At 43.9% G+C, this 17093-nt stretch overlaps 1 pseudogene; it reads right to left on the bottom strand.

The window, feature by feature from the left end:
- Window positions 1-6949: 6949 nt before the first annotated feature.
- Window positions 6950-7631, bottom strand: LOC125101821 (alpha/beta hydrolase domain-containing protein 17B-like; annotated as a pseudogene).
- Window positions 7632-17093: the final 9462 nt, after the last annotated feature.

The following is a 17093-nucleotide window of genomic DNA, read 5'->3' as shown; positions in this document are numbered from 1 at the left end:
TTAGCTGCCAGTTGGGAACACTTCTTCGCCGTTTTTTTTTTTTTTTTCAGGTTGAATCTACCAAATCAGGTTACAATAACTTTCTTTTTCATGGTTCGCTTATTATTTTGTTGGAGCATATTGTCAAGTAGAATTAGAAAAGATCGGTCTGAGGAGAATTTATTTGAATTCATGCATTTACAAAAATACCTGTATTTTCCTCATAATTCCAGATAGTTTTGCAGAGTAGAGAATTAATTGCTGACAATCATTTTCTCTCATATTTTTGAAGGTTTTGGTCTGTTGTTCTCTAGCGTACAGGGTTACCAAGAGAAACTTGATGTTATTCTTATTCTTTGGTAGATAACCTGTATTTTCTCATTTGTGTTATTCAAATTTTGTGATACAGAATTTCTAATAATGGTCTCTACATCTTTTTGTTTTGTTTTGTCTTTCTTTCAGTATGTTGGACATTCATTGGGGATTTTCAATATAAAAATTTGTGTTCCAGGATGCCTGCGTAGCTCAGTTGGTTAAGCATCTGCCTTCAGGTCAGGTCATTATCCCAGGGTCTTGGAATGGAGTCCCACATGGGGCTCCTTGCTTAGCAGAGAGTCTGCTTCGCCCTCTTCCTCTGCCCCTCCCTTTGCTCGTGAGTGTGCTCTCTCCCTCTCTGACAAACAAAAAAATAAATAAGTAAAGTTGTGTTTCAATTTCTGGAAAATTCTCTAATATTATTTCTCTGATAATTTTCATCTTCCATTTCTTCTTTTTCACTTCTGAAACTCTTATCAGCAGGGAAAACCAGTGTCTAATTCTTGTTTTACAGTGCTAAACCCCTCAACTATCTCTGAGGATTTTATCTATGGTCTCCGAGATCATCTCTTCTCTGTTTTCCTTAGTTTTCCTAGAGAAGAGACCCTCTGGAGAATGGGCATGTCGGTTTCTAGGATTTTACATCTAGGGTGTGGAAGGCAATGGAGGACATAAGTACTTCACATACAAACTTTTAACCAAAGCCTTGTGTCAGGCCTTTCAACTCTACCCTATTCTGCATCTGATATCTTCAGGATTTGATGGAGGAAATTGTCACTCTTGTTTTTTGTATTCCTTCTGTGAGTGATGGGTCTATGTTTCTATCTTCATTAATCAACTGCCAGAATCTTCTGACTGTCTTCCTTTTACTGGACTTTTTTTGTGGGGGGGAATATTTGTTGCTTATGTCCACACTCTATTTCAGCCATTTCTTTACTCCTTTACTAAAAATTTAGTGTAATCTCATATTTATATTATATTCTAAGCTATGATCCCATACTATGTTATTTATCTTGTTGCTCAAATTGTTCCAGCTCTGTTTACTGAAAGTTCTTTCATGTTTCTTTGTGGGTCCAAGACCAGGAACTGGATGTGCTACTGGGGTATCATTGTTTCTAGGCCCTCCATGCAGACTGAGTTAGGTAATACATGCAGCATACATACCCATACAGACACACATGTCTATACTTGTTTTTGTATCTATTTGTATTTATATGAAGTTAACCTTGAGTTCATACTGATGTTCCTGATTCTAATCTAGTACTACCCGCTTCATTCAAGGTGAGGCATTTCTAACATTTTATTTTATTTTTTTAAAGATTTATTTATTTATTTTAGAGAGACAGAGAACACGAAGTGGGGAGGGGCAGCGGGAGAGGGAGAGAGAAAATCTCAGGGAGACTCCCTGCTGGGCTTGGAGCTGATTGTGAAGCTTGATCTCATGACCCTGAGACAATGAACTGAGCTAAAATCAAGAGTCAGATACTTAACCAAAGAAGCCATCCAGGCACTCCTATTTTAAAAATTACAATTTTTCTAATTTTGAAACTTATTGAGTCCATTAATCCATTCTACTCAAAGTTCCTCTAAATTCTAAATAAACACCAAAATTATTACTAATTAGCAGTTTAAAATTAATCCTAAATCTATTTTATTACATCATAGACTTATTAACATGTTTCCTTTTCTTTTTTAAAGATTTTATTTATTTATTTGACAGAGAGAGAGATCACAAGTTGGCAGAGATGCAGGCAGAGAGAGAGAGAGAAGGAAACAGGCTCCCTACTGAGCAGAGAGCCTGATGCGGGACTCAATCCCAGAACCCTGAGATCATGACCTGAGCCGAAGGGAGAGGCTTTAACCAACTGAGCCACCCACGCGCCCAGCATATTTTGTTTGTTATGAGCATTTGTTATGAGTATTTGAGCACAAAAATAAATGCCCAATTTGGGAACTTGGAGCATGTTGACTTTTTTAGAATTATCACAGAAATTTATTGTTTACAGTTGCTTGCATTGAGTGAAACGCATGTTCTTAACCTCTTCATTTAAGCAAGAAATATTGCAACCACAGGTTTCAAATCTTCCTGCTTGAGGAAGGATTACATGCCAATAATATTCTGCTGACTCTACAAAGAACATTGGCTTGCCTTTATACCTTCTAGAACACAGAGATGTTGATTACATTGGCCAACCATCTGGGTTTGCCTGGAACTGAGAGTTTTCCTGGGATGTGGGACTTTCAGTGCTAAAACTGGAAAATTCCTGGGCAAACAGGGAAGAGTTTAAATATTAACATCTAAAAAGCAATTCTTAGACAATCAAGTGCAGTTCTAGAGTTTTTGGATGTTAGAGGTTACTTTTATAGGGCATTGCAATGATCTTTGAAGGCCAGGTGTTTTCGGATATGTATTTGTCAGAAATTACATTTGTAAGTTCAATTTTCTGTCACAAAACTAAATATGCTTTTCAGCAGCTGTAGAGGAAGAGAGAATATTTTCTTCTCATTATCATTTGAAAAATTTTCTTAGTGGGAATTCAAAGGACCTATAGTTCCCAGGCTAAGTGCTGGAATTGCATTAATAAACATTAAGGGAAAAAAGGCTGTCCTGAGAGTGTCAGTCAGGCAGTAGAGAAAGAAAATGGGACAGGCAACACTTTGTACCAACATTACCCCTCACTTACATCCCGGTGATGTATCTTATTGATTCAATGATAATTCCTTGACAAACAAGGAATGACTAATTATTATTTTGTTTCTGAGATTACAACTTCCTTTTTGAGCTGGCTTAATAATGCCTTCTCCATGATCACAGCATAGCAATAGTGGCAAATATTGATATAGAGCATATTACAGTAACTCTTCAAATTGTATTTTAAATAAAAATCATTGATTTGCATCCATCCTAGACACAATACTGAGGAAATTCTCTCACGGTGAAATGATTGCATCTCGGAAGTTTGAAGGAAAAAGAAAAACCAGGTATGAGAGAGAGCTGAAGGAAGTAAACGTGGGAACAGTAGTTCCATCTTCTATCCAGAAGTACATGGGGATGGCACAGTGCCTCAGCGTCCTGATGAGCTGTTATTTAGTTAATTTTATGTGATATTCTGTGTTTTTAAAAAAGATTTATTTATTTTAGAGAGAAAGAGAGCGAGTGAGCAGGGGGAGGGGCAGAGGGAGAGAATCTCCAGACTCCCTGCTGAGTGTGAAGCTCCAAGAGGTGCTCCATCTCATAACGCATGAGATCACGACTTGAGACAAACTCAGCAGTTGGACACTCAACAATCTGACTCACCCAGGCACTTCATGTGATATTGTGTTTACTTTCTTGTTATTCTAGCCTTTAATAAAGCCTTGGCAAATTTTCAGTTTATTTTTTCTTTTTCTTTCTGTGCTTTTGGTTATTAATGGTGGTCAATACTTGAAGGCAATAACGTGGTAGCAGGAATGCTCAAGGGGAATTTTGAGGTAAGAGCTGGGGCTCCCCTCCCAAGAGGAGATTGTTTTCTCTTTTTATAAATGATTTTTTTTAAAGATTTTATTTATTTATTTGACAGAGAGAGATCACAAGTAGATGGAGAGGCAGGCAGAGAGAGAGAGAGAGGGAAGCAGGCTTCCTGCTGAGCAGAGAGCCCAATGCGGGCCTCCATCCCAGGACCCTGAGATCATGACCTGAGCCGAAGGCAGCGGCTTAACCCACTGAGCCACCCAGGCGCCCTATAAATGATTTTTTAAATGATTTTTATTATGTTATGTTAGTCACAATACAGTATATGATTAGTTTTTGATGTAGTGTTCCATGATTCACTGTTTGTGTATAATACCCAGGGCTCCATGCAATTCATGCCCTCCTTAATACCCATTACCAGGCCAACACATCTCCCCAACCCCACCCTCTAAAACCCTCAGTTTGATTTCTGGAGTACATAGTCTCTCATGGTTCATCTCCCACTCTGAATCCTGCCCCGCCTTCATTTTTCCCTTCCTTCTCCTAATGTCCTCCATGCTATTCTTTATGTTCCATATATGAGTGATATAAGTAATATAACTGTATTTCTCTGTTGATTTATTTCACTTAGCATAATCTCCTCCAGTTCCATCCATGTTGATGCAAATGATGGGTATTCATCCTTTCTGATGGTTGAGTAATGGTCCATTATATATATACACCACATATGTTTTGAGTTATTTTCTTTTATTTTATATTTTCAGTGTTCCAAGATTCTTTGTTTATGTGCCACACCCAGTGCTCCATGCAATAAATGCCCTCTTTGATACCCACCACCAACCCCCCACCCCCCTTCCTTCCAAAACAGTTTGTTTCTCAGAGTCCACAGTCTCTTGTGGTTCATCTCTCCCTCTGTTTTCCCCCAATTACTTTTCCTTTACTTCTCCTGATGTCCTCCATGTTATTCCTTATGCTCCATAAGTAAGTGAAAACATATGATAACTGACTTTCTCTGCTTCACTTATTTCACTCAGCATAATCTCCTCCAGTTCCATCCATGTTGATACAAAAGGTGGGTATTCATCCTTTCTGATGGAAGTGTAATATTCCATTGTATATATGAACCATATCTTTCTTTTTAAAGATTATTTATTTATTTATGTGACAGAGAGAGAGACACACACACAGCAAGTGTCTGTTCATGTCTTCCGCCCACTTTTTAACATGATTATCTGTTTTTTGAGTGTTGAGTTTGAGGAGTTCTTTCAAGACACATCTCCAAAGGCAAAAGAAACAGTCAATAAAACTAAGAGGCACGCCACAGAATGGGAGAAGATATTTGCAAATGACACTACAGAAAAAGGGCTGATATCCATGATCTGTAAATAACTCCTCAAACTCAACACTCAAAAAACAGGTAATCATGTCAAAAAATGGGCAGAAGACATGTACAGACACTTCAAAGAAGACATACAAATAGCTAACAGGCACATGAAAACATGTTCATTATCATTATCCATCAGGGAGGTTCAAATCAAAACCACAGTGAGATATCACATTATACCAGTTAGAATGGCCAAAATCAACAAGACAGGAAACAAGTGTTGGAGAGGATGTGGAGAAAGGGGAATCCTCTTACAATGTTGGTAGGAATGCAAGTTGGTGCAGCTACTTTGGAAAACAGCATGGAGATTCCTTAAGAAATTAACAATAGAGCTACCCTATGGTCCTGCATTTGCACTACTAGGTATTTATCCCAAAGATACAGATGTAGTGAAAATGAAGTGCCATCCATACACCAATGTTCATGGCAGAAATGGCCACAGTCATCAAACTGTGGAAAGAACCAAGATGTCCTTCAACAGATGAATGGATAAAGAAGATATGGTCCATATATCTCCAATGGAATATTATGGCTCCAACAGAAAGGATGAATACCCAACTTTTGTATCTGCATGGATGGGACTGGAGGAGATTATGGTGAGTGAAATAAGTGAAGCAGAGAGAGTCGATTATATGGTTTCACGTACTTGTGGAGCATTAGGAAAAACACGGAGGACATTGAGAGAAGGAGAGGAGAAGGGAGTTGGGGGAAATCAGAGGGGGAGGTGAACCATGAGAGCCTGTGGACACTGAGAAACAAACTGAGGGTTTTGGAGGGGAGGGGATGGGTATTAAGAAGGGCACATATTGCATGGAACACTGGGTGGTGATGCCTAAAAAAGAATCTTGGAATACTGAACGAATAAAATTAAATTAAAAAAAAAAAAAGCTCAACATCTCTTGGCATCAGGGAAATACAAATCAAAACCACAATGAGACAGACAACCCACCAGTCAGAATGGCTAAAATGAAGAAATCTGGAAATGAGCACTGTTGGCAAGGTTGCAGAGAAAGTGGACCCCCCCCTACACTGTTGGTGGGAATGCAAGCTGCTGCTGTCACTCTGGAAAACAGTATGGAGGTTTCTGAAAAAGTTGAAAATAGAGCTGCCCTACAATCCAGCAATTGCACTGCTAGGTATTTAGTCTAAAGATACAACTACAGTGATCCGAAGGGGCAAGTGCACCCCAATGCTTATAGCAGCAATGTCCACAATAGCCAAACTGTGGGAAGAGCCCAGATGTTTATCAGCAGATGAATGGAAAAGAATATGTGGTATATATAGATATATACCATGGATGTAACTAGAGAGTATTATGCTAAGTGAAATAATTCAATCAGAGAAAGAGATCATGTGATCTCACTCATATGTGGAATTTAAGAAACAAAACAGATTGGAAACATCTGTAGTGCCCATGTCTATAACATGAATCTGTCTAAAACCAGACAATGCCAGAGTTTTAGGAGCTCACATTCTAAGCCACCAGCTCCAATGACTAGAACTTTACATGTATCTAACAAGAACTGGAGAGATTCAGTGCTGGGTTCGGAATGGGTGTGTGTGAAGGATTCAGATCACTTGAGGAACTTCTTTACATGGTTCCAGCGACCTTCCCAGTCTCTAGTGTCCCCACACCCACCATCAACAGCCATTTTCTCAGCCAGTAGCTCCTCTACTCTCCTTTTCTTTTCTGGCCCCTCACCTTCTGCCATATTGTTCTCTCCACATGTGGGTCTTCTGTGAGCCTGATTACATAGCTCCCTATGTGAGCTTAGTCACAAAACCCCCTACCCATTTTCCTACCTAGTCTTGCCTGTCCTTTATTCAGTCTCATGAGTTACTAACACCGGTGAAGTTCTCTTAGAGATTTTGTCCAAGTTTAGGAATGCATCAAAAGAATAGGTCTTCTGGTATCAGGAAGAGTGACTGGCATTCCCAAGGTCAAAGGAGAATGAAGAGTGACAGCAGCACTCTCAAGATCTACAAATGGAGCTGTACATCTACTCTGGCCATATACGATCACATTTTCAGGGTGAATGCCACATCTTGTCCTAAGAGCAAGCTAAGCAGCTCCTCTACCTGCATAGAGATTCTTCTCTGTTGGTTTCCCAGGACTTGTAAGCATACGAGAATATACTACAATTAATCCATGATCTCAGTGGTATGTAAAAGCTGATCATCTGATCAAAATCAACAGCCTTTCCATGTGAGAAGAGTAAAGCATACAAGGCATTGGGTGAACAACACACAAAATACAGGCAATTCTGTTGCCTTGACTGGTTCTAGTCATGGAAACACTCTCAATGGCATCTTTTTCTCTAGAAGAGTACTGTCGGTCTGCTCCTTCTGACTGGTGTGAAGTCCAGCGGTTTTCAAGTTCATCACACTTTGGCATGTAAGTTGGATCAGGTGGCAAAAAGGGTAATTTCAAAGCCAGTTTTCCAGGGCAAGGTGGACAGAAGAAGAGGGGACATGTGGGTCACTAAAGGAGAGATTATTCATCTTCTCTACCCGAGGGGCTGCATCCCAGGTGTCTGGACAATAGTGTGGGGAGACAGCCCCCCCACAACACACATACTGTCCTCCATAGGGTGAAACCCACACTGCCACCATGGCCGCTACCTCCCCTGCTGGCACTGCAGACACCACCCAGATGTGGCCAGATCTTCCTTCTCTTGGTCCTCCTTTCTCTCTTCCTCCTTAGCCTGTCACCACACAGCCAGTTCTTCTGGAGGGAGGAAGGCAGACAGGGTATGAAGGGGACAAGCAGAACCCTCATGGAGGATATGGTCACTGACTTAAATATTTTGTAAGTATTCTACTTGTGATTTCCTTCGGCCCCTTTGTTAAGAGTATTTAATTTCTACCAATTTGTGAATTTTCCAGTTTTCCTTTTGTTGTTGATTTCTAACTGCATCCCATTGTGGTTGGATAGTTTGTGTGATATCTCCCTTTTTGATTCTGTTGAGTCTTAATTTGTGGTCTGACATGTGGAGCATCCTAGGAATGGTCCCATGTACCCTGGAGAAGAACGTGTATTCTGTTATTTGAGGGTAGAGTGTTCTGTATATGGGTGTCAGATCTAGTTGGTTTTTTATGTTGCTCAAGCCCTCTGTTTCCTTAATTTTCTTCTGCTTAGTTGCTCTATCCAATTTTGAGAATGGGTTATTGAATTCTCCAACTATTATTGTGGGTCTCTCTACTTCTGCATTTCATTCTACGAAGCTCACCTTCATAGATTTTATAGATCTGTTATTAAATGCTACTCACTTGTAATTGTTACATCTTCATGTCCTATTGAGACTTGTGTTCACATATACTGTTCTTTTTGTCTCTTCCAAATTTTTTTTAAAGATTTTATTTATTTATTTGACAGATAGAGATCACAAGTAGGCAGAGAGGCAGGCAGAGAGAGAGGAGGCTCCGTGCTGAGCAGAGAGCCCAATGTGGGACTCGATCCCAGGATGCTGGGATCATGACCTGAGCTGAATGCAGAGACTTTAACCCACTGAACCACCCAGGCACCCCCCCCCCCCAATTTTTTTGATTTTAAGTCTATTTTGACTGATATTAGTAGAAATTCTCCAGTTTTCTTTTGGCTATTTTGTGCACAGAATACCTTTTCCCATCCTTTCACTGTCAAACTATTTGTGTTTTTTGATAAAGTGAGTCTCTTTTAAATAACATATAGTTGGATCATCTCTCTGTCACTATTCTTCCCAGCTCTATGCTTTGATTGGAGTATATTTATATTCATATCTTTCTTGAATTCGGGTGAGTTTTCAGCCATTATTTCTTCAAACAATCTCTCTTACCTTTTTCTTTCTCTTCTTTCTGCAACTCCCACATTGCCTGTGTTGGTCCCCTTTATGTTATATCAGTGCTCCAGTAGGCTCTCTTCTCTTTTCTTCAGTTGTGTTCATTTTGTTCCTCAGACTTGATCATTTCAATGATCCTACCTCCAAGTTCAGTGATTCTTTCTTCTACTTGCTGAAATCTGCCTTGAACACCTCTAGTAAAATTTTCATTTGAGTTATTGTGCATATCAGCACTGGAATTTCCTTTAAGTTTCTCCTTATGATTTGTGTCTCTTTGTAAATATTTTATTTTACCCATATCTAATTTTCTTGACTTCTTTAATTCTCAGAGCATCATGCATACAGTTGATTTAAAGCCCTTGTCTAGTAAGTCCACCATCTCATCTTCCATAGGAACACTTCCCGCCTTTTTTTTTTTTTTTTTAACTTGGAACAGGTCATGTTGTCCTGTTTCTTTGTACACTTTGTGTTTTGTTGTTTTTGAAAATGGGTCATCTCAATCTTATGATGTGGTAACTCTGAAAATCAGATTCTCCAATCAACATGTTTGTTGTTTGTATTAATTTCCATATTGTTCTAGGCTGTGTGCCAGAAATCAGCCTTAGGTATACACATCAGCTCTTCTCATGTCATTTTTGAGCCTATACTTTTTCCTGAACATGTGTGTGCTTCCCACATCCCCATTCCTTCCAGTCCCTCCCCGCTGTCCCCATCCAGTGCTGTTCAGTGAGAATCTGAGAGCAGAGTGGCAATACCTCTTTGTGGTCACAGGGCTGAGGACAGAAGACCTGAGCTCCTTTATTCCTGCTCACTCATTACCTTCCCAGTGTGTCCCTGACCTATGACACTAGCACAGGGCCCTACATAAAGGGGCAATGAATGTCTGGTCAGGTTTGGCTTGTGAAGTGTTTCCCAAAAATCTACACTGATATTGATGTTTCCTCCCCACTGAGTGCCCAGGGACTCTGCTTTAGGGAACAGAGAGGTCTCCAAGCCAGAACTGTTGATTCCCAGATCCGCAGCCAGCCCCACAATTATGCCGGATGCTCCAATAAACACACTGCCCTTTCCATGGAGATAACTTTGGACACGAGTTCCTGTCACTCTTTCCTACTGCTTTTGCTGATGCTAGAGGCTGGGATACTGGCTCTTTCTTCAGTGATGTCAAGTGATATCAATGCCAGACTCTTCAGTCCTGACCACCTCAGGTCCCACTGTCTGCTACCCTTAACAGCTAGGCAGGAGCTCTGCTACTCAACCTCAGATCTCATTTCTACTCTGACGGCTGATCCAGGGATTTGAGGGTGGCTCACCACGTGCTCCAAAGGGCCTCAAGCCCTGCAGCTGAGTCAATGACCTACAACATAACTAAAGTCCCTTCCAGAACCCAAAACATCTCAGAGGCATCTGGTGGTTAGGTGCTACCTGTCTATACTGCCCATGTGTTTGGAATATGAGTGCAGGAGGTACTCTTCATATTCCTGGTTCCTTTTTCAGGCAATCAAGACCAATTCGTACATACTAAACTCACATAGGAACTCATGCAGGTGCATACACATACAACACAGACACACAGACACACAGACACACACACACACACACACACAAAACTTCATAAAGAACTCCCCATGTGAAACGCCTATAAACTTCCCTCTTACCAGCTCCAAGCCCAACTTGAAGGAATTCTGATCACAGAATTCATTCATTCATTCATTCATTCATTTATTCCTCTAGGTATATTCCATGAATGCCTCTGGACCAATCTCTGTGTTAGGCCTGGTAATCATTTAATGCCAGAGACTCAGCACATATTGTCCTAGTGCTTCCCATCTTACAGGAAGACAGACAATAAATAAAATTTAATAATAGTAGTACATTAGACATTGCTATTACCTAGTGCTAGCTAACAAAAAAATCTCCAAATAATACAACCACCTTTTATTTTATTTCATTGTGTGAGTCAGCGAGGCCCAACAGCAGCTCTTCTGCTCTGTGTGACATGGGCTGGGACTACAGTCATCTGGAGATCTGAATGGTTTAGAATATTCTAGAATATGTTTACTCTCAATGGGGAGTGTACTGAGGCTGTTAAATGCTGCTTGCTGCCATTACGGCCCGTTGGTGCCATCTGGTGTTAATCCAGGTCTTGAAAGCTAACAAACTCAGGGAGGAAAGAGAAACCAATAGAAGCCCATCTGGTGCCAAATATTGCTTTGTGTGCTCTCAGGACCTCTTCAGTTGTCCAAACTCAGCTTTGCCTTTCTCTGAAGGAGGATAACACCCTCACTATTTTCTCTCTCACTTCTTTTCTCAGCCTCTGCTGGTCTTCCCTGCCCCACATGATCCCTTAGCATCGTCACCTGGGCCTGCTTCCACCAACCATAAGACAGGAGCAGGAAAGGGCCCTGGGACCAAGAACAACACTCTGGAGCAGAAACTCAAGGCCTCCCCTCCTCTCAAGCTCCAACCCGTCCACCCAAGGAGCATAGGGCATCCCTGAAGGACAAGTCCTATTACCTCTTCCTCGAGGCAAGGCAGTGGTCACAAACACAGCACCTTCTCTTCCTACCTGTCTTGATCCCCACTTGCATAACCACCTGTGCACCAGGGCTGTTGTCTGCTTGTTGGCCATGCTCAGCTACAGGCACAGACCCCACCTGAAGCTCAGCCTCCTCCCTCCCCTCCCCTGAGCCAACAGCTCCTAACTGGAAGGCACATCAGAAAACTCAGATGACTGGCAGGTAGTCTAGAAAAAGAGGCTTCAGTGGGGTCTGTACATGACCTGACTCGGGAAAACCCCACGCTCACAGCCCTCCACCCTCATCCCTGGCCCAGCTTTCAGGTGCACTAGGCCTTCATTGCTCCTTCTTGGCCCACTCTCACCTGGAATCACAGGTCCTACCCTAATGCTCCTTGCCTGAGGCTGCCAGAGCCTTCCTGCCCCTTTCCTAGCAGGGACTCCCCAGGCAATTCAGGCAGTGCCTCTTACAACCTTCTTGTAAATGAGGTGTAGGAGATTCTTGAGACCCCCATCTCTGAGGCTATTTATCCACTCTCCGCATCCTGAAACTGCCACTGTCATCCCCTCTCCTGCACCTCTCCACCTGGAAATGCCCCTGGACCAATCTTGCTGAGCCTGAGGGTAGAGAGAAGTAGGGACCAGCTCAGAGCACGAAGCCTCAGCCCCCACTATCCAATCCACATCCAGAGCAAGAAGAGGTCATGCTCACCACTCAAGGGCCCCAGGGACCTTGGCTTTGAATAGGGCTAAGGGTGTATATGTACATGTGGCTCCCACTCTCTCAGCACTCAGACTTCAGCTCCTGTTACAGGGGCTTATTGTTCCCTCCATATTGTGCAGAGGGAGACATAAGGGACCCTCATATCCCAGAGAGCCCCTACCATCCACCCACTGCCCAGATTTCTCACTTGGGCTCCCACTGCTCTTGTTGACTTCTTGTTCTTAGAGAGAGGACTCATGCAAGAATGACTAATAAGGAAACAAGCAGCAATAAGAAAAGCAGAGGGTCATTCCTCCATTCTGATGCACCAGGGCCTTTCCTGGAAAATGGTCTTATATTGACCTGGCTACCCCAGGGCCACAGGACTGCTGTCTCCTCCCCACCCTGCCTCCTGTCCTGACCAGGCCCAGAATGTGAGGGCACAGGGTGTGCACTGCAATTCCCTATGGCTTCCATGTAGCAAGTGAACCTCTGATCCTCTCTCTAATGGTCCTTATGGCCACACACAGTAGGCCCCATTCCCACTAGGCAGGACTCCACTAAACTGCTGGGCATACTGGTCAGGGAGATACTCCTGGGAAAGAAACAGAGCACCCAGCCTGTCAGACTGGCCCTGGCCCCCAGACTGAGGCAGCTGGGGTGCTGGGGGCGAGGGATGGAAGGAGAGCAACTAACTGTCATTCTCAGAGCACAGATCTGAGGCTGCATCTCGACCTGGTGCTTTTTAGGCGCTCAGGTTTGGCCGAGGGAACAAGTAGGTAACAAATGACAGCTGTCCTCTCGTTCTCCTGACACTACGTGATCAGACCGAGCTGTCATCCACTGCAGTTTTCGCTCACAAACATGGGCAGTGGTGAGGTGGGCTGGTGGCCTGATGGCTCGGGTCATATTTGCCCTCCTTTGTTCTTGCAAGGACCACAAGCCCCGGGTCTGCAAGATGTGAGTTTTCTGTGTGCACCGACGTGTCGTGTGACTGTGTCGATTTCCTGTGTGTGTGGCGATGTTCTGGGGAGAGACTCTCTAGCATCTGTCAGCGTTCACGGGACCGCTGCCCAACTTGAACAACAGTGCCAGAGACATGGGATCCTGAGAGCTGAAGTCGCGATAGGTTAAGTTTGATGTTCCCGGTGGTGTGTGGCATCCATGACTCCATGCTGGTCCTGCTGTCTCATTTCTCAACAGGACCCTGAGTAGCTGGTCACAGGCAGACGGACATGATAGACAGACTTCCGTTCTGCTTATCCTTTGCTCCCGGATGAGATGAGGCGCAGGTTACTTGCTTGCTCTAACTCTCAATTTCTCTTTGTGGGGCAGAGAGGGTTTCTTCCCCCAATGGACCAGCTCTCTGATTCCCTGTCACCATCTGAGTGTCCTCCGATTCATTCATTTCACACTTGACCCTGCCGACCTGGGGTGAGCATGGGACGCACAGGTGGGAGGACTCATCCTGCAAGTTGCTCCAGCTCAACTCTCAGGTTCCCATGTCCCAGGCACTGTTGTTCAAGTTGGCTACAAAGTTTCGGGTACCCTGGACATTCAGTAGTTTGCTAGAAGGACTCCTAGGTCTCAGGAGAACTCCATGCTGACTATTATGGTTTATTATAAGGACACGCACGAGCAGCCAGATGAAGAGGCTCAGGAGTGTGGGAGCGTGCAGGTCCCGATGTGGGAGCCTCTGTCCCCGTGGGCTTGGAATGTGCCCCCCTCGGAGCACGTGAACTTGTTCCCCACTTCAGAAGCTGTGAACCCCACCGTAGAGCAGTCTTCATGGAATCTTCATGACACAGGCACGCTTGGTTCAGTCACTGGCTGTTGGGGATGTAAGTCAGCCTCCAGAGCCTCTCCACAGAGGTGGGGGAGGGAGGCTTATGGCTCCAACTCTAGTCATGGCTTGGTCCTCCTGGTCACCAGCCCCAACCTGAACTGTTTATGACCCTTGGCCAAGTCATCTCATTAGAGTACTGGTGACGGTCTTATCACTCAGGAGATCCCAAGGGCTGGGGAGCTGGGTGCCAGGAACCAGGGACAAAGACCACATATTTTACTTATCCCGCAGCCATGCTGTGGTCTTTGAGCACTGATCCCTTGTAGCAGTGGGACCAGAACTACGGAGATGTTGGCCCAGTACTCACATCCCATCTGGTCATTAATAGTCAGCCCGTCATCCTGCTGGAAGACAGTGTCTCCCAGGGCCTCCTAGGTCTGCTGGGTCCATTCCGTGTGGCCAGGTTCCAGAAGCAGCAATATTCTCACAGCACACAGCTTTCTCTCTCAGGGTCTGGGATGACGGAGCTAAGAGACAGTGCCATCTTTTGCTCACACTTCTTCCGAGGCGCTAATGTACTATGGATTTCCCTCATGACATAGCGAATGTATCCCCTCCTTTACCCTCAGTTACTATTTCTACTTCTCTGCATTTATACCTCATTTTCTTCCACTGGAAGGGACATTATGTGTGGCCGCTGTGCTGGTCTAGACTGCGCGCAGCAACACAAGTCTGACAAGTGCCCCCCTCCAGTCCACTCTCGGTTATAGAGGGGAGGGAAACACAGGGACAGAACTGGCAGGTAAGGGACCACTAGGGGATGTAGCTATGCTCACAATCAGCCCCAACTTTGCTGGATGGGGTGAAGGCAGAGCCCTCCCCTTCAGGCCCTTAGGAATTCCCACATCAGGGTTTAACAAAGTACTTACAGTGTCTTAGGATCCTTCCCGTTTCTGGCACTCACACTTGCATCCCTGTCCTGAGACTCTGCATCGGATAGGATGAGAGAATGTTGAGGTGAACCACAGTCATACCGAGGTCCTCTCCATTGGGAAGGAGTGTAGAGTCACACTGGCAACTGTCCCCATCCCTCCTACTCAGATCCCCCAGGGAAAACTGTGTAGTGGGGACTGTCCTGTAGCCTCACTCACACTGGGTGGGAGCGCACACTTGTGAAGTGTAAACCAGTCACGCCTCCATGGCCCCGACACCCCTTTTCCACAATGTTTCTGTTGCCTGTTCCCATTCTCCATGAAGCTGCTACTCTATCAGCATGTCTGTATGCCCGTTGTGGGACGTAATTTTTTGTCATGTGTTTGTGGTGTGAGGAAATGTGACCGAGCATTCTTCGCTGGTTCAGTACTTTTTTTCCACATGTGCACCAAGAGCCATGTACAAGAATGTCTCAGCAGTACTCTGTATCGTTGCCCCAGTGTGAAAAAACATAGATGCGTATGACAGGAAAATACATACATAAGTTGTAGCTTATCTGTACAACGAGATACCACGCAGCCCCGAGGAAGACTGGACCGTGGCTACACCCTACAGTGTGGGGGAATCTCACGGACACGGCGCCGAGTGAAAGAAGCCGCACACAGGAGTATGACCCTTTGTATGTGAAATTGAAGACCAGGACTAATGTATAATGTCAGAAGTCGGAGAGTGGTTACCTTTTGTGGTAACATATTGACTGGGAATCTCTAGGAAGCTCAGCGTGTTCTGCATCTTGCTCTGGGGGTAGTGTGTGGAGGTGTGCATGTGTTAAATTTCCTAAGCTGTCCTCACAGGACCAGTCCTCTCTGTGCATTTTATTTTTTTTAGACTTTTACTTGAAGCATAGCTATGCTCTGTGGTGTTTGTTTGTTTGTTTGTTTGTTTAATAGGACTCTATCTGTTGGCATCTACCACTGGGTGAGCAAAGCCCAATCCAGAATATGCATTCCTGTCAAGGCCCTTTCATCGCCCCTTGGGGTTACTGTTATGGCTCTGATTTGCTAGCTATGTTCAAGGCTTTCCTACTGGGGGGTCGGCCTCCTAGCTATCTGTGGTGTTTGGTTGGCAGCCAGAGCAGTTCTGTTTGGTATTTTGGGCCACAGAAGATGCAAGTGGATTGCAGAATTTCAGCCTTTCCCTGCATTGCCACAGCTCCCTCTGTCCCCCTTATTTCCCTGACCTAGGTGGCTATCCTAAGAGAGGACACCAGGAAACCCACTCATCCATTCCAATCCACTTCCAAACTCAGAAGGTGGTTCTTGTGATGGGCATCATCATGTCCTCCTTTGATGCATCACAAATTCCCATAATGAGGAAGGCCCAGCCCCCCTGTGGCTATTCCTTTAATAGACCATGTTTCCATTGTCCTTCTGCCTGACCATGTGGCCTGGCTGTGGGCCACTGGCCTTGAGTTGGTAATTCCAAAACACGGGGGCTTTTCCCATTGTTACATTTTTTCACTGCTACACCTTAACATAAACATTAGAAGTACCCTATGGGCAAAAGACAAAATAATTCTGAGCCTGATACAGTCATGTGGTCTCGGATAATGTTGAAAAAACACTCTAATGGAGAGGACAATGCCTGGAAGAATTCCATTAAAAAGTGATAACAAAAAAAAAAAAAAAAAAGAAAAAAAAAGAAAAAAAAAGGGACGCCTGGGTGGCTCAGTTGGTTGAGCAGCTGCCTTCGGCTCAGGTCATGATCCCAGCGTCCTGGGATCGAGTCCCACATCGGGCTCCTTGCTTGGCTGGGAGCCTGCTTCTCCCTCTGCCTCTGCCTGCCATTCTGTCTGCCTGTGCTTGCTCTCTCTCCCTCTCTCTGACCAAAAAAAAAAAAAAAAAAAAGTGATAACAGTTCTGGCGATTTGCAGACCCGTACCCCTGGGGATAAAAATATATGTTTATAAAAAATAAAAAAAAAGTGATAACAGTTAAAAAATACTTTTACACACTTTTTAAAAAACAGTATGACAAAATTAATAGCACATCCTATATAGTCTTCTGTAACCTTGACTTTAAGAACACAGAAGTGAACAGCTTGGTCAGTTGACCTGTGGGCAGTGATCTAACAGTTCTCCTGTAGTAAAGCTGGACTTTTAAAAAACTAGGATTGGAATCCTCAATACAATGATTTTAATCATCAG

The sequence above is a fragment of the Lutra lutra genome, chromosome 6 (assembly GCF_902655055.1).
Source record: "Lutra lutra chromosome 6, mLutLut1.2, whole genome shotgun sequence".
NCBI lineage: Eukaryota > Metazoa > Chordata > Mammalia > Carnivora > Mustelidae > Lutra > Lutra lutra.
This window is presented reverse-complemented; position numbering and strand designations above follow the sequence as displayed.